Source organism: Rhinichthys klamathensis, unplaced genomic scaffold (genome assembly GCF_029890125.1).
Source record: "Rhinichthys klamathensis goyatoka isolate OS25496 unplaced genomic scaffold, OSU_Roscu_1.1 h1tg000094l_1, whole genome shotgun sequence".
NCBI classification, from domain to species: domain Eukaryota; kingdom Metazoa; phylum Chordata; class Actinopteri; order Cypriniformes; family Leuciscidae; genus Rhinichthys; species Rhinichthys klamathensis.
Window position 1 is genome coordinate 725,112 of NW_026606633.1, and position 18,922 is coordinate 744,033.

The following is an 18,922-nucleotide window of genomic DNA, read 5'->3' on the forward strand; positions in this document are numbered from 1 at the left end:
AGATGTAAGAGCTATATGTGGGGGACTAAAAGAGCTCTTAATGTGTTCTTCAGATCACTGTACTAGGGTCTGGGTTATATATAAACGCACCGGAACATATAGGTTTCATATAAAAAGCTCTTTGTGGAACTTAAATTGGTTTTGCTATGAAATCTGCCTGTAAAAACCTTCTGGTTGTAATTGGAACCTTTATTTTTAAGAGTGCAGGACTAAATGTCAGTTCATAAGAAACAGGGTGAATGCGAAAAGAACAATGACACCTAGATTTACGTGCTTTCCATTTAACAGCTACTGTTCACGGTTTTATTTACACAATTGGTTTTTGTCAAAAGTGCATTTCTCAATACCTATAGTTCACTTTTCAAAAGTCTTCAGACAGTCATACAAGTGCATATAGATTAACTACTGGTCAGCATCTTTCAAAACTCACAAATTCTTTTCTCATTCACAGACAACTATTTGCAAAACTTTATGTATCATTCTCATAACTGTTCAATCATGTATGTTCAAATCAGCAATGTAGCAATCCGCAATGTATTTGTACAGAAATTCCATACTGACGGAACTTTTAATATCTAAAAAAAAAAAGATAATAAAAACAACTACCACAATCAATGCCCTAGCTGACAACAATTTTGCTATGCCAGTTTTATTATAATCAATTCAAAAGAGCCCATCTTTGAAATACAATGTAAACATGTCTGACTGAGATTGATCAGGCATCCCAAGACATTTTAGTGTATCAACAGAAGAATGTTGATTAGCATTGTTATGTTATATTGGTGTCAATCTGTTTGTTTAAAGGTGGATGTGTTGCACGGATATGTGCAGACACATGTTATTGTTTTAGTATCAGAGCTACATTGTATGGTGGAATTACCATATGCCAACAAATGTAAGGCATGCTGAAGCATAACATTTTCAAATTTTCTCTTGTACTGTAATACATACGCTATAACACAATTAAAGAGCTGTCGTTCTTGTAATACTAAGGACTTCTGGTTTCATAACAAATTCTTGCTCAAAGTGTTTTGATGGGTGTAAATGTGGTTATGGCAGAATGAGTTCATTTGTTTTGGTGATTTAAGTAAATTTGAGATTAATTGCTGTCAAGTTGGTAAAGGTAGCTGTAAAGAGTTTGGAGAAAGAAGCCTCAGGCTTGAGAAAGGCACTAAATTGTAAAAGAGTGTACAAACGCAGGAGACATGAGAGCAAAAAGCTAGTAATAAAAGAATAAAGAGAGGCATACGAGATAAATAAAATGAAGACAATGTTGTAAGAGCTGCATTTGATTAAAATAATGCCATAACTTCAAACTAAATGTAATAATGATGAAAGGGCTGCAAGTAAAGTGAAATTGCTGTCAATACGTAAATATCTTCAAGAAATTAACAGTGTTAATTATTTAATTCTGTTGTTCCACCATCCGTACAGCTAGCCTTCAACACAACCAGAATATCATCAAGTCCTGACCATGCAACAACTCTCTAAATCATGTCTAAATAAAATAAAAAGTACATTTCTTTAATTACATAAGCGGAATCCCTCATTTGACAACAATTACAACACATCCACAATGAACAATATTATAAGACTTGTTTACTTGAGTAGAAACAGCACAATTCAGGGGCGCGTGCAGAACCAAACCCATCGTCACACTGAGATAGAGAGGGGGGGAACCCGTAACAACTAGTCATACAATCCAGAACAGAAGCGTATCATTTGGTAAACCAGCATACTTACCGATAACAGCAGCGGGAAACGGTGAGCCCGGTTCTCTGTGAATGACTCGCCTCCTCGGGACTATAATCCAGAATGACTGAGAGGAGAAGATGAGAGGAGGGGTCCGCGTGAAATCTACTCCTCTCTATCGCACCTGTCTCTGTGCAGATCTGATCCCTGATCTGACATCCTTAAGACAACTGTGTCCAAACCCCCAACAACTAACCCCCAACCCCAACGTACACAACGACACCTGTCCCCGGGTAAAAAACACCGCGCGACAAAGCTCGTCTATGCTGCTCGTGAACAAATGGCATTCCCGACTTGGTCCTGCAGCCGCTGTATTCCCCTTCGGACAGCCTTCCAGAATCCAAGAAGTCGCTTGGAATAAGCAGGGATAAACTGACTTCTGTCTAACAAATGATGGCCAAAAAAAAAGAGTCCACGCCAGCGCAACCAGCTGTGCCTTATGAAAACGTGTCTGTCTGGGCTGGAAACACTTGCCTTATCAATCACCTACCGCTACAATACTTATTCAGTGCTGCGCCAGTAGAATGTACGCTCCTGAGCGCGTGGACAAAAAGGCACGTTCATTTGTTTGGTGCGCGCGCCGCTGCCTCCAATTTGAGTCCAGCCTTTGCACTCCGCTAAAAGAAACTCTTATTGTCCGGGAGAAATGTAATATTTCCTGCAATCCCCGGGATGTACCTCGCGGCGTTTGGTATGAGAGAGAAAGATCACGCGTTTGCCATCTCAGCGCTGTTGTAAGTCTGTCACCCACAGCTATTGAAACGCAAGTCAATGCCAAAACCTGACGCAGAATAGAGCTGCAGACTGGAGCGGAATTAATTTGTTGTTAATCATTTGGGGTCAGAAAATACATCAGCGATACTTGGTTGAGTGGATTAGTCCTCGTATAGACGTGCAAGTGGCAAAGTAAGTGAATTTAATTTGGAGATCGAAAGAGCGAGCATATAGGCATTAAAATAAAGTAATCTTTTCACTGCAAAGGCAGTTTAAAATATAGCATAAGTTGTAATTCTTAATATAGAATTTTCTTAATAAAATTATAAATAAAATAAATTATAAATGAGAATATATACACACTGTCGTGATTTTAAGGCTTATATTTTAAATCAAGTAATATTTTATGATTATTTTATATTTTAGGCTATACTAAATATTTAAAGTCCCCATGAAATCAAAATGGAAGTTTTTTGGATTTTAGTATGAATATGTTAGTCTTACTGTTGCTAGTGTGCTCCAAAACAATGACAAAATTCATATTTAGAAGATAATAAGCTTTCAAAGTCTCTCACTTCTGCCAATATGGATCAATGATTTTGATGACATCACACTATACTTCAGCTTCTCATTAGATTTTCTGTCCAATCAAATGCTCTCTAGAATCTACAGCGTTCCACCCCCAAATAGACACTGAAGCCGCAAATTGGTCACTTGTTCACACATTTACTATTTGAATGGCACATAGTGACATAGTGCATTATATAGGAAACGATTCAGACAGTGTAAATTTGCTGTCCATTGGGGAGAATGAAGTCTGGTTTTGTGTTAGTGCCCGTTATCATTCCTGGTGTGAATGGCCGTTCATAGGTTTTTTTTAATGCTGAGCCAAAGCAGCTATAGAGCCATCTTTTTCGTTCCTACGCGCTGCATTGTCTGTACACTGAATTTGAAACAAGTATACCTAAAATGCTATATCTAAATATAGGTGAATACATCTGTGTCAATTAATACACTTCATACTATATTATTTTCTGTTCATTGAGATGCAGATTTACATACATTTAAATCATAATAAAGATTACAATTTTTTTTAAAGAATTGCATACAGGTGAGATTTTCAAGACAGGGAGGGTAATAATAACAATTCATGTTCCTTCTTCTTTTCCTCATTCCTCTATCTGTGATCACACTAAGTTATTGTGAGGACTCCAGACAACAGATGAGTCGGCATTCAGCAGTTGGTGACTTCATTAGTTAAGCTGAAGATGCCTTGGGCAGGTACATGAATGACTAATAGACTGACGTTATCAGACAGATAATAAAAACAACTGAGCATTTCCTCACGGTGACTTAAAAACTAATTATGTTTATACATCGACAAAAAAATCTAGGTGTGTGGTGTATGTATATCATAATATAAGTTAATTTAGAGTAATTAGACAGCATTGTGACAATTCAGGCCCTTCCACACAAAGTCAATTTGATTAGCCGCTGTCGCAATTGGGGTAATTGAGTTGGCTAAGCCCCAATGGTTCACAATTATTACCCAGTACGATTCTCCCTATTGTGATCTTTAAAAAAAAAAGTATCAAATTAGGCCAAAGAAACTTTGAGGGAAACATCTTGCTTTGTTCGCCTCTCCTTGATCTGAAGTAAAGCTCTCGCAAGAGAGCGATGTGGAACTGACAACAAATAAATAAACAAAAGAGAAGCTCAGTTTTGTTCTTCCTGGCTTTCATCCCACACTGCCTCTCTGAAATGGAGCATTTGCTTCAAACCCGGGCCACAAAACCGTGTTGGGAACACGAAACGAGGCAGTTTATCAGAGACAAAGAACTTTGAAGAGCAACATTTTTTAGCTTTCACTCCTGTTAGAGAAGCAACCAAAGATCACTCTGAATCAGTGCAGTGCTAACTCTGAAACAGTCATCATTCTTAGTCGTGATGCTAAAATAATGTTCCCATCTTCCGCTCCAGGCTAACGCTGGGTGCCAGGTGCATATATAGGTGACTGGACGAGATAAGAACAGTGAGGTCACCATTACGCCGCAATATGAGGTGCAATGTGATATCTCTGGGTAATGACATATATCTTAGCTCTAGGGCTGCATTGCATGTGATCAAGCACAATCGAATTACTTGCAGTCACAAGCCAACCATCATGTCTCCATTTCCTTGTGATTTGATTGCAGGTCCCGATAGCAGCCGGCGAATAGCCGAGCAGTTTATTCCATGTTGATATCCATTATTAGAGATATCTAGGTTTTAATGGGATGGGATACTTCAGTTTCGGCCCATTGCTTCAAGTACACGGTGGCTTTACAGTAGCATTGCTTTTGTACTTGCAGTAACAAGATTTCACTCCATAATTCCATATCGTAAAGCACCATATAGATCATTGTGCTGGCTGGAAACCAAACAGCCTAATAGCCTACACATTCTCAATCATATAGCTGTCTAAAAGCTCCAAAGCCTTATTTGTTTATGAGCAGAAATCCATGCAACAAGTGCCAAACGCAACAATAAGCTGAGCCCTAGGTGACTTTTGTCAACCACCCAAATCCGAACCTCTTTCTTTACTGTTTTCGCTATAATCACAAGCACATGTACAAATCGAATCAACAGCCATTATTACTTGCGTCTCAATAAACATACTCTCCATGGAGTCTTGACTCAACGTTTGTGAATGCAAATGCAATTACAGGTCATTTGAACTTGGTAGATGTCCAGTGCTGATAAAAAACAGAGCTGGTTTGGACTAGTCTGACAATCTATTGTGCTACTAGAGGTTGGTGGTAGCTTGGTTAATGACATTGTGCAAATTTTTTATTATTAATTTAGTCTTATTTATTAATTTATTAAAAAATACAATTCATAAATACAACAACTTGAATACAGCTCTTCTATGATAAGTAATGTAATACTGTAATCAATTGGGGGGGGGGGCATAAAGTTGAAAATGTCAGGGTTATAGTGATATCATAATGAAGAAAAAGAAGAAATAGGAAAGAAAAAGGCATTAAACCGATTATTATAAGAATTAAATTCTTGAAAGAAAACCTTATAAAGAAGTTTGGCATAACAGAACTGCTTCACTGCTTAATAAAATCTGAAAAAAACTTTTGTTTGCCACAAATTAAAGTCATGTGGTCCAATGAACGTGCATAAACATGCAGGGGGGAAACATAAAACAGTAAATGATATCATAGAGAGGACTCCTGCAGACCATCATGACTATGCGTCAAGGTCAATAAGTCTCTTAAAATATCAGATCATTTTACCTTATTATGACAAAGCAGGATTAATTCAGGTTGTAAAAGAAATTGCATGTGGAGTGACTCCCCAATAAGCTTCATATTTATTCATTTTTATATATATATATATATTTCCAGCCATGCGATATTCTACTATCACACGGTATCCATTTCACAATTTGTATCACTCCGCTTCTTTCTGCCAGATCTATACTGGCAGCATTTCTCACATTAAAGGGATAGTTCACTTTGAAATAAATTTTTGGTATGTTTTAGCTTACCTCAAGGGCATCCAAGATGTAGGTGTCTTTGTTTCCGCAGTAGTTTCAATTTTTATATTTTTAGGTCAAACCGTTCTTGTCCGTCAGTCATATAATGCAGGTCTATGGTCACTTCCTCAAAGAGCATGCACAGAGAAGTCCAAATTAAACATGATTTAATGACTCGTAAATGTAAGTACACATTGATGGCCTAAGACACGAAACGAGCGGTTTGTGTGAGAAAACGAACAGTATTTATATCGTTTTTACCTCTTGTAAACACAGCCACGTCCAAGTGATCTGAGGGCGCGGGCGCTTCGGTCTTTTCCGGCAAGCGCCTGAAAGCGCCGGACGTGATCTCTCGCGCATGTACGTCACTCATTGTTTACACAGAACAGAGATTGTAGGTAAGACGGCTAATTAAAATGGTACTGATTTGCGCTTATCCGGGATGTTTAAACCGTCGTAAAAGAAAACAATTAAAAAAAATTCAAAATAAAACAATTGTATGAGTGACGTACACGAGCGAGAGATCGCTTCCGGCGCTTTCCGGCGCTTGCCGGAAAAGACCGAAGCGCCCGCGCCCTCAGATCACTTGGACGTGTCTGTGTTCACAAGAGGTAAAAACGATATAAATACTGTTCGTTTTCTCACACAAACTGCTCGTTTCGTGTCTTAGGCCATCAATGTGTACTTACATTTACGAGTCATTAAATCATGTTTAATTTGGACTTCTCTGTGCATACTCTTTGAGGAAGTGACCATAGACGTGCATTATATGACTGACAGACAAGAACGGTTTGATCTAAAAATATCAAAATTGAAACTACTGCGGAAACAAAGACACCTACATCTTGGATGCCCTTGAGGTAAGCTAAAACATACCAAAAATTTATTTCAAAGTGAACTATCCCTTTAAGCATCAATGGTGGATGGAGCAAACCTACTAGTAGTACTTTACAAATACAGTACTACAGTTATTGTGTCCCAGAATTTTAAGAGTTTTTTATGCGAGAATAGTTGTTTAAACCTCAAATGCAATTTATATATAAACATAGCTCCTATTAGAACATTTGTTTTGACGTTTTCGGAGATGTGAGCTCCAGGTCGTCAGCGGCCGTTCAGTGCTCATCGAGAACAGCTTTATCTCGGCCAGTCCTTCATGAATTTGCCTATGGCCTAATCACAGCCGTGCTGATATAGAGCCATATCACACTCCTACTCGTGTGATATTGATATAGCTCATTAAAACTTTTTGAAAGTAGTGATAACACCCTACAAGGAATATGTTAGCACAGCTAAAACTGCATGACACCACAAAAAGTTCATTTTTAGGAACTTGCCCCCGTGTTTTAAACTAGGTTTTTAAAAGATTCATTATTTTTTATTATCGTCAACACTCTTTTACGTCCATGACGCTACAATCAGGCTGTCTGTGTAAATTGTTGAAGGAGAGCAGTACAAAAGCGCCTCATCTCTCGTTTCTCAGTGGTCGGTGTGCCACAGTTGAAGGCCTTGTTTGGTAAGGCATGCTGTGATGGGGTGGTTACGGTGGTCTAACTGCGAGAAGATTAGAGATCTCACCTCACCCTGAGTGCTGAACACACCGCGGCCACTGACCCGCCAGCAACCCACACCTGACATGATCTCAGAGCAACAAACAGGGCCTGCGTGAGTGTCAGGGACATTAAAAACCTCTAGGAAAAAAAGCATACCAAAAGCTGGAGTCATTTATTTATCTTTAACAGCCTGCTGAATGATAGGCCAAATTGTTTTCCTGCCGTAACCTACTATGTCTGAAAATACACAATGGGTTCCTGTAAACGTTTAGCTTTCGTTGTGTTGCCCTGGAGACATCGGTTTTCGTTTCACCTCTCTATAAATGTTCAGATGAGTTTGGTAAAAACGCTTCTAAAAATGTCAGCCCGGGAGCAGAGGGGTGTATTTCTAACCATCTCGCATGCTTGCTGCCCACTCAGGGACGGGTTGATGAGTTCCCGTGATTGTGTAATGGAACCCGACTGTTAACTGCACAGGACGTTTTAGAGATTCCAGAGCTTTGTGCAACACTGGACTCGTTCCAAAAAACACAGCGAAAGCATTCCAAAAAAATTCATGGAACGACGATGAAATGTAAACAGCAAAATCATGACAGATTTTCTGTGATGATGAATTACAAGGCTTTGTCAGAGTGATAGATTCACAGTGTTTGTGTGAAGTTATCTGATGTTTAGTTAACGTTTGTATATCTTAAATCTGTGAATGTTTTAGATTAGGGATGTCAGTCTGCGTAAAGCGATTCAATTAATAAACTGATCATATATCAGCAGTCTATCTAGGAAGCTATTGGCCACTACTGGAAGGATATTTAAAAATTATAATATATTTATTAAATTAAAATTATACAATTATACAATACATAATACAATTATATACAAAAAATGTGAATTTATATATGAAAATATTATAATTATTATAATGAATATTTCTAAATCTTAACTTTAGTTCAGAAGATATACGCTTTTGCGTGCTTGACACAAGACTGTTTGTAATTATTTCCTCTTATTATTTTTTATCTTGCCTATAATAAACATTCTTAAGTTACATGACTAATGTTACTTGTGTTCAACTCATGTTTGCAATCTGGTGCAATCTTGTGCCAAATCTCAAGTGTTTTGCCTTATCTTACTGTGAATCTGAATTTGGCTGTTTAAAAAGCTAAATTATTTATGCAGATGTGTGAGAGTGTAAGGAGACAGAATGATTAAAAAAGGACAAACCCTCAAAAATCATATCACACACAGAAAATCACTGAACAGGCCAGATGTGGCAGGTGAATTATTGTTTACTGCTGATGCAAGGCTAAGTCTTCGAAGCTATATTAAATCCATGTGAAATATGTTTCGGTCCAATTGCTGTATCTGCCTGGCCAAGGTCACACACTAATATGTTGTTAAATGATAAATGGTCTCAGGGCAGAAGTTTATGTATAATTTTTCATCTTTGTCATGATTTGTTTCTCTAACCTCTATGTTACTGATACCGAATGTAGCCGGCACATACATGATTCCAGACACGAGATATGAGAAAAAAAGATAGAGCGACGACATCTCACGCCAGAACCAGATGGCGGAGAGTTCGAGGGTTGTAGCCTACAATACAGCTCTCATGACCTTAACGTTGATATCTGGAAAGAATATGATCTGTTCATCCATATAAAGAGTCAAACCAGAATCCCTTTTAGCATTCTACGCACTTCATTCGCAACTAAACTGAATGTTAATGATGTCAAAGATAATGTTGATTAAAGGTGAAAATAATCATAGCCAACACCTGGATTCGACTCGAGTCGAAAATACTGTAAGTACCCAAGTAACAAAAATATGTTTCTAAAAATGTTTTGCTAACATTCCTATTAAGTTATAACATTTTTATTTTTGAATGTTCTCTCAACGTGTAGTTTCAGCAACGAACGACAATGCATTAATGTTACTATTCTAAACAGAAAAGATCTTTTTAATAGGTTGTGGTTTGATGTACAGTATGCAAACATGCACCAAAGCACACCATTGATCATGTGCGATCATACAGCATAAGAGGCTGCCGATATTGGCAACAGGGCAAGAATAACCTCATATCCTCAGGCAGAGCAACCATTTCGCCTGCTGTCCCCGAATCTTCAATTACCCAATATCCAGGTCAATTTGGACCACAATAAATCGACCCTGCAAAGCTAAATGCGAGCAAAGCAGAACCAGATGACACCGCTGGCCTCAGGGCCGTAATAGCTGGTCTTGGGAAAAAATGCTTAAGGCCACTCAAGAAAAATACACAAAACAATAACCGTGACAAATGCAACGTGTAATATTCCAGCTCGGTTGGTTTTCCATGAACAGATCTATCTCTGTTCATGAGCGCACTGGGTTATGTTTGTTTGTTCAGCAGTGTGGTAGACGCAGGCACAAACACAGACTTTAGTGAGGACTAAACACATATTTCTGATGTTTTCCCCCTTCACAGTGAGACTGCAGCACAGATTTCTTTAATGGCAGAGAGATGTAGACCTCAGATGACAGTGAGGATATGAAACACTCTGTAATCAAGTGCAAACACATATTTTGAGGATGTGGTGAGGAAGGAAGATATTTTATAAGTGATGCTAATTACAGCATGTAGTTAAAAAACAAACAGTAAATGCACACATCACATCGCATTAATCAAATATCAAACGTGCTGCCTTGTTAGAGTGCTGAGTGTTGCATTTGGATGATATGCTAAAAATATAACATGTTTTTAACTGATGAAAGCTACTCAAAAAGCTGCTTCCAGCATTATTTTTGCAATCAAGGCTTTTTTATGATGGATTTGTCAGATCTGATATCTTTGTTTATGTCACTGACAGAGACCGATAATGGAAATGCCCTTATGTGCCTGTTTGTCCGACAAAGTCCATTGAGAATGTAGTTTGTGCCCCCTAGTGGTCTGATCTGAACACTGCACTGCATCTCCCCCTAGCAAGCCTTAGGCAAACTGTGATTCAAACTCAAGAGACAGCAGATGACATAGCTATGGTAAAAAAAAAAAAAATAACGTCTCCTGAGGCAAACAATGATACATGTCTTATTTTCTTCCAGTCATCTAGGTTTTGAGTGAGCTGAAATAAAGACATAAAATAACAAAACGTGCACTGGCAAAAACAAAGAGCTAACTTTGTGCATTTACAAATAAAACAGGAATTCTGAATGTTCTACAAAGATGTAGAACATGTCTCTGTTCGAAATTGCAGTTATTCGCGGAATTACCAACTTTACGTGAGTTGTACTTCGACAACTCAAGTACAACGCGGATGAACACAATGTTTGAGGAGAGTGTGCAGCTGTCAGTCGCCGCCGGTGTGCAGTCTCTTTTTTTCTGTAAGTTAGCCACTCCGAACGAAGTCTATTGCATTTTACAACGGGTGAGTCTCCAGTTGTCACTGGTGATTGTCGTTTGACCCTTTCTGGATCCGCCATCAAATTGATAAGTTTAATTATATCAAGTGCTGTGAGAAAAGGCTATAAATATCCACCTCCAACATCCTCACACGCAATATAGCCTACTAGCCGAGACTCCTCCTTTATGTGTACAGATGTGACATAATGACGCAAAGACATGCTCGAATCTCCCGCAGAAATCCACCAGTACCACTGGAATTAAAAACATTATTACAAGCTTACCGCTTTGAATCGAGATAAGGCAAGCAGATAGCATTGAACACTGGCTGGTTATGTATTTTCTCAAATATGTATTTTGGATAATTTTTAACCCAAAAAAAGTTACGGACTGCAGCTTTAAGTAAAGTTCAAGAATATTTTTAAGTATACTTTATGTAGTAAGTATGCTAATATAAATGTACTAGAAGTATACTTGTAAGTGTACGGTTTCAATAGGGCTTAATTGGCCCACTTTATAGTGTAGGCCTATAAAATTATACTTTTAAATATAGCTTACAACGGTAAACTTTTTGAGTACAGAACTGTTTACAACTAAGTTTCAACTATATTAGAAGAGAACGCAGGGGCGTAGCCATCATTTCAAAAGTGAGGGGGACAGAATGTCAAGTGTAATACCATTTTTTTCAGACTTTTGTTGACAGGTTAAGTGGCTTAATATGCTATTTATTTTTAAAGCAATAAAACAGAAAGAAATAAATGTAGATGTTCAGTACTTTATATTGCAGGGTTTTTCCTGGCTTAAAACGAGGCGGAGGTGGTAAAATCTTGATCATGTATTTTAATTAGATAATAACATTTTTATTATTCGTAGACCATCATATAGCCTACTGTGTTTCCCACAGTATTTTTGCAGGTGAATCTCGGTAGCCTACTTGTAGGGGGGTCCGGGGGCATGCCGACCCCCCCCCCCCCCCCCACGTAACAAAATTTTTTACATTTTAAAAATAAATTCATTAATCTGGTGCACTTTGAGTCCCCCGAATCCACTGTTAAAAATAAATAATCCACCCGTCAACCCCCCAAACATATGACATGCTCTGATTTAGTTATCTGAGTGATCATCGCATTCCAATTATTCAAATTGTCAGTGTTACTGTTAAGCATGATAATATGGTTAAATATCACACTGAAGTAGGCTGATTTAAAAATAACATTTACTTAAAATAAAAGTTCTTCTTTTGGCAAAATAACATTTCCTTAATAGCCTAAAGTCTGTCTTACTAAACTAAAACTTTCCAATTGAAAACCTTCAAACGTCAAGCTTTTAAAAAAACTTCAAACTTTCTAGTTAGCTTTTTCAAGAGAACTTCAAGTTTGTCTACAAACTTTTTTATCTAATTGTAAAGTGTTACCGAATTATGGTAAACATCATAGTCTACACATACTGCCTGATTCAAGCAGATCGTGGCTGTTATTGCATGAAAATACAAATTCAGCATTAACAATCACCATGTTTATTCTAATTTGAAGGGCTTTGATAACATATCTGTGAAAATAAAAGACATTACGAATAAAAAAAGATTGAAAATAGTGCACGTTTGTGCGGGTAATCCGGGTATAGTGAATATGTTCAATTTACAACAAAACTTGTTAATTATTCAACAAGAGAAATAGACAGAGTTATTAATCATTGTGCAACACAATTCCGATACCACATGACAACTTACAGTGCTTGACTTTTTCGTGAAAAAGGAGTGAAGAGTTTTTTTGCCGTTTTGAACTCTATGAAACTGATGGATTCGGCGCGGGTGCGAGCATGGCCCAGATAGCACAAGTCTATTTGATGTTATATTTACATCTAGAAGACGTATTTTTAAGAGTGTTTGCTCATCTGCAAGACGTCTATAGGACGTTTCCTGTCAGATGTCAAATAGATGTTTAGAAGATGTCTTTAAGATGTAATGATTTAGAATGCATGTTAAACTGACATCTTCTAAACGTCTATTTGACATCTGACAGGAAACGTCCTATAGACGTCTTGCAGAGGAGCAAACACTCTTAAAAATACGTCTTCCAGATGTAAATATAACATCAAATAGACTTGTGCTATCTGGGGGGCGTGTCGCACGAGTGACTGATTACCATGGAAGCCTGAAAGTCACGTATGTAGATAGACTATCCTTTCTTTGGATTTTAAATCTCGATGTATAGGCAGGCTATACACACCCGCGAAAACCTCACCTTGTCATAGACACATTTGCCCTATGAAAAAGTGCGGGGGACGAATTTACATTTTATAAAGAGTGGGGGGGACACGTCCCAACCGTCCCCCGCGTAATCTACGCCCATGAGAGAACGTATAGTGGGTATACTGATAGTTTACAAATCAAATATTTGTAGCACATTTTTTAGTTTATTACTAGTACTAGTTTAGTAGTTTTATATTACAAGTAAGTGTTCTTTAAGTGAACATAACATCATACTTATAGTTTACTATTTATAATTTGTTGCACTTTAATGTTCCCATTTAGGTATTGTTTTATTCTTGAAACATAGGCCTACCTTTAACTGTACTTTAACTCTTCCATTTTAAAGACATTTTATTCTAAATTCATGCATTCTTTTTAATAAACACTTGAATTTGGATAAGTTTCACAAATAAAAGCAACATTTTTAACAAAAACTTGAGAAAATCGCATTTTTTTCGAAGACTATTTCCGAATGGGATTCAGAACGATGATCGAGTCCACCAACACCCAGACACAGACGTTAATTCTGGGTTCAACATTTCATTCAGTAAGTTAGGCAGTTTTGAACTTACATGATATTTGATGTTTGATGATCCCGTTATTTTACAATTGCGTACGCAAATATCACTTGTTCTATCTAATAATGTTTTCTTTTACTGTCTAATGGTTCTATCACTTGTTTCTGCTTCTTCTTCACCAGTGTGTCCGGACTCGGAGATTCTGTACTAGAAGATGCGTAAGCGCCCCCTACGGTATAACAGTGAAAACATGTTATAGCCGAGAAATTCTGTGAATGGCGGGGAAAGAGTAAAGTAGATTTGAAGTAAAGTACAATACCAGCAGTGTGGACTACACAGAAATTCACATACTCAGAAAGAATTAGGAACATGTCTGTTTTATTTTTATAAATTAATATTTTTAAACAATGTATGTTTATAAGATAGTAGGCTAGCTAAACGTATGTGGGAAAAACGAATAGGCTACTCAATCAAAAGAGTTAACACAACTAGGCTACAACTACAAGCCAAGTAGTCTATACTTAGAATACTTAATTATACTTTTAAGTAGGCCTATATCTCAATCAAAAGATTGAGTATGTAGGCCTATATGGGCCATACATAGCCTACTTAGACTTTTCTATCAGTATAAAGTCAAGTATCAATAGGTGCAATTTTAAGTATATTTCTGAGAAGGATAGCCTACATAAAGTAGCCTAGGCTATATCTGAGAAATACATAAAAAGACTATATCCAAAGTATACTTTCTTATTTTTAGTTTAAAAGAAATAACTTTTTGAATAAACTTCTTTTTGGGGGGATTTAAAGCATAAATTAGATTGTAATTCCACTAATTCTTCTTATAACTTATTTATTATTTGAGCTACAAAGTTGTACTGTTAAACGCATATTAGCATTTGTGATTTGTTAAAGTCACCATAAAATCGAAATTTTGTATGTAATATTGCTATTTATTCTAATGATTTACCTGTTCACATCATCATTTTTTTTTAAATCATATGACCTCCTTGTAATCTTTATTCAAAGTATAACTTCCCCTCCCTCTTGCTTGCAACAACTTCTCTTCTCTGACGACGCGTTCACTGGCACAAGGGCGGGACAACCTATCATTTATGCAATAGCTAACCACAACAGTCCAACAATCCAAAACAAATGAGTAGCACAAAATCACGTTCTACACTTTTTCTTGTTCGAGAAGCCGTTCACTCTTCTTAGAATAAGAAGATATATGTCACAAGGGAAGAAAAGACTATCGCAACTTCATTGTAAATGCCTCACTGTTACCGAAACAAATAATACAAATCCAAATCAAATTTTGTGGTAGTCTAATCAACATTAAGCCACACTCCCAGTAAACCCAGAATATTCCTTTAATGTTCCATGTGTTTGGCATATCACATCTACAGCATGTGTTAATAGCTTAACTGATGCATTTGGATATAAGCAAATGGGCATTGTGAGATTAATCCAAGTGTGATTAGACTGTAGAAACAAGGTTTTGTGTACATATCCACATGCATGTTCAGAGAGAGGCATGTGTGTTCAACAGAAGGTCTTAAATCCCATCTGGCTGTATTAACGCCTCTTGACTGTGGCTGTTGCCGATAGGCTGGGTCATGCCAAAGCTCATAGGGCAATAATTAAAATGAGACAGATAATTGGAGATTTTTTGTTACAGATAATAAGAGAACCCATCTGTTGCTGCTCTGCGACTCTTTTCTCTATGCACACCCACACACATATACTCTTGTACTGGTTTGTTTTGCATAGGAAGATTCAAATCAAGAGTCTTGGGACCGGTTTGGCATTAACTGATGAATTGGAGGAGACGACGACATAGATGAGAAGAGAAATGCAGCTCCATGATGAATAAACAAAACAGGGCCAACGGCAACAGCGTTATCCGACACGCTCACACATAAGAATGTTTCTCTCTGTGCCTTGAATTATAAATGCCTCATCAATGATTGTTGGGACTTAATGTCTATTCCACAGAAGTTGAGGATCACAATTTAATATGCAGGTCAGCTGCTACGATCGTTTTATGATTCTTGAGGATGTTTATAGCCCAAGGATTCTGGGAAGTTCAGCTCAGCTCAGCCTTTAAAATATATCACCATATAAATGTGATGTTCCTGAGTGCAGTTACACGAAAAGAGATTTACAATAACTAATAATTCAACATTTGAAAGTCAGAAAAAATAAAAATATATTAAATTATAAAATATTAGAAAGATGCATTAAATACATGGAAATATTAATTGTATGCAAAATGTGACTACAGTATGTTTCATGAAAATAGATTTACAATAATTATCAATTAATATTGTCAACTTTAAGACTGAACATTAAAACATCAAATATAAATAAATATATTCAGTTTGAATAAACATTACATTTATTTAAAAATAAAGGCTTTAAAATAAATCTTAATAAAAAATAAATGTATAGCATGTAAATGTAATCTTCCCATTTCATTTTACAAGAAATTTGATTCACAATAATTATCATGTCAAGTTCAAGACTAAATATATCAAATATTAAAATCTAAAAATAAATGTATTAAAAGTAGTGCTGTCAAATTGATTAATCGTGATTAAATGCATCTTACAAAGGTTTTTGTTTAAATAATGTGTATATTATATTTAAATATGTGTGTGCACGTGCGTGTCTTTGTATACACACACACTTATAAATATATAAGTGCGTGTATATACAGTAAACTCATACAGACATACATATTATAAATATAATATATTGCTGTATAAATGTGATGGTTACAATAATTTCCCGTTCTAATAAATAAATGTATTAAAACCATATAATTGCTATATAAATGTGATAATTCTGTGTGCAGTTACAAGAAAAGAGAATTACAACAATTATCAATTCATAATTTTATTTTCTAAGATCTCTTATTTATTAATTCTGGAAAAGGAAAAAGACATATTTAAAACTAAAAACAACAACATTAGAATAATGCATAAAAGGATAGAACAGTAACACCCCAATAACTCTTACTCCCGATCCATTAAGATACAAAAACAGATTCTCAAACCTCAAGATTAAGCTTCTCAAACAATGTTATACAGTACATACATCTGATATTTCTATAACTTACTTTCTTTAAACAAGAAAAAAAAAATCTTAATAAAAAGAGCTGAATCTGAATGTGTTGGGATGGAGTCTCTGGCTAACTCCAACACTTGCTCAAGCCAACGTCCTCCCTTCTTGTTAGAACACACACATCCAGTCTGCTGGCTCCAAGTTGGTATTGCTTCAGCCCTGCAAACACTTGTGTCTTGCAGGAGGTAAACACACACCAACAGTCCAGTCAAAAACTTCCCCTCGGCGGCATCAACAGCAGCCTGTATTGTGTGAGAACTGGCTCTGTCTGAACAGCCCAAGTCCACCGCCTGCTCTAATCCACATCTGAGCGCTGACAAATGGCAGTGGGCGGCCAATGCAAATCCAACACCTGTCATCTTTGGTTAGAATGGAGAACGAACAAGCCCCCTTGTGTCCAACCCCAGATTACATACTTTAGTACATGATTCAACATGGAATCAGATTTGCTGGAATTAGGCTTTTGAAATTATGTACAAACCAGTGTTTTGTTTTCCGAATACATAATCACTTTGTGTTTTGCAGTAATGGGAATGAGTTTAACCACACATAGGAACAGACCAAGGGGAGTGAATGGATAAAGGTTTCCAAAAAAAAAAAAAAAAAGGATATCTAGAGATGACATTTTCTGGCACCATAAAATCAGAATATTCATCTTGCAAAAACATACCCCAAAAAGATACTGAAGTTAATTAAACAAATTATTGTGCGAAATTCAGAATGACTGTGCAGCCCCCAATGTTAAAGGGATAGTTCACCCAAAAATGAACATTTTGTCATTAACCTGACAGTTGGCGACACCCATTGACTTTCATAGTAGGCAAAAAAAAAAATACTATGGAAGTCAATGGGTGTTGTCAACTGTCTGGTTGAAAGAAAATCAATTACTCACCACAACATGAGGGTGAGTAAGTAATGACAGAATTTTCCTTTTTGGGTGAATTATCCCTTAAAAAGGGCAAGAATGAATCCCACCAGCATGGGGAAGCGATGTCTTCTCTCACTGAAAAGGTTTGGTAGTCTTTGCTGCATCAGAAAACAACAAAAGGTTGAAGGGTTCGGCCCTTTAATTTCATTGAGACCATTCAGCCAAGATCTGTAGCATTAAGTTCCCTTGATAATTCACAGTTGTTTAACAGAGCTTTTGCAATCTTTCTAAGCATCAGATAACCTGATAGTTGCGTCCACATCATATCAGACAAACTCCCTTTGAAGAGAAGCAGCTTGACTAGAGATGACATCACAAAAATAGTTTGTAGATGACCTCATTGTTGTGCCTTTATTGCTCGTTATAATCTTTAAACCTGCCCCCAGCTGTCAGAACATTACTTAGATTAAACCATGTGCCACTAACTAGCAATTTGAAGTGGGAAGAAAAAGGAAAATCCTTTATATTCACAAAGAGGAGTGTTTAAATTATGTGTTATGCTTTGAAATGATTTGCTTAAAAAACAAAATGATAAATCAAGAGACAGAGTAAACATGCATGATTATAGCTTCACATCAGACTTGAATGAGGGAGAGGAATAACATTTCCATGAAAGGAACATTCTTGACGTCAGGCTAAAAACGGGAAAAACTGGTTGCGAGTTGTGTGTCATTGCCACAGGGTTCAGAAGTGATTTCTGTTTTTATTTGGGACTGTTGTGTGCATTATTTGTCCCTACACAATTAGACCATTTAATGGCCCAAAAATCTATTTTAAAAGTTAAACTAGTTGAGAATGAATGTGGAAGTGATATGCCGAAGATCTGGCTTTAGGAAAGTCCCGACGAGAGAATAAAACCTTGATCTTTCTACTGGCCAACAGTTCCGATGCATGATGTATGGATCTGGACGTGAATATGCTCCGTATCATGTCATTCCAACTGTGGTGGTTTCATTGAAATATGATGATCACCGAGCAGCCCTCCCAGTTTCTTTCACCTCAGGGTGCTATGGACACCCTCACATGCTGAGAAGAAAGGACAGAGACACCAAAGAGAAATAAAATAGATTGATAATGCTGGGAACAAAAGCCAACATACCAGGATTCGATCTTTCCCTGCCTGGAGCGGTTTACATCATCAGGTGTCATCTTATCCCAAGCTCATCTTTTACATCAAGGCAAAA

General features: G+C 36.9%; 2 protein-coding genes across 2 annotated transcripts in view; both read right to left on the reverse strand.

The window, feature by feature from the left end:
• sema6bb (sema domain, transmembrane domain (TM), and cytoplasmic domain, (semaphorin) 6Bb) overlaps nucleotides 1–2,508 on the reverse strand; it is a 132,213-nt gene extending 129,705 nt beyond the window's left edge. The window contains exon 1 of the mRNA XM_056252320.1: nucleotides 1,751–2,508. The gene's annotated coding sequence lies outside the window, so the exon portion shown is untranslated. The remainder of the gene's footprint in view (nucleotides 1–1,750) is intronic.
• Nucleotides 1–18,922, reverse strand: part of rgl1 (ral guanine nucleotide dissociation stimulator-like 1) — a 222,516-nt gene that overhangs the window by 134,991 nt on the left and 68,603 nt on the right. The gene's annotated exons all lie outside the window — the stretch shown is intronic.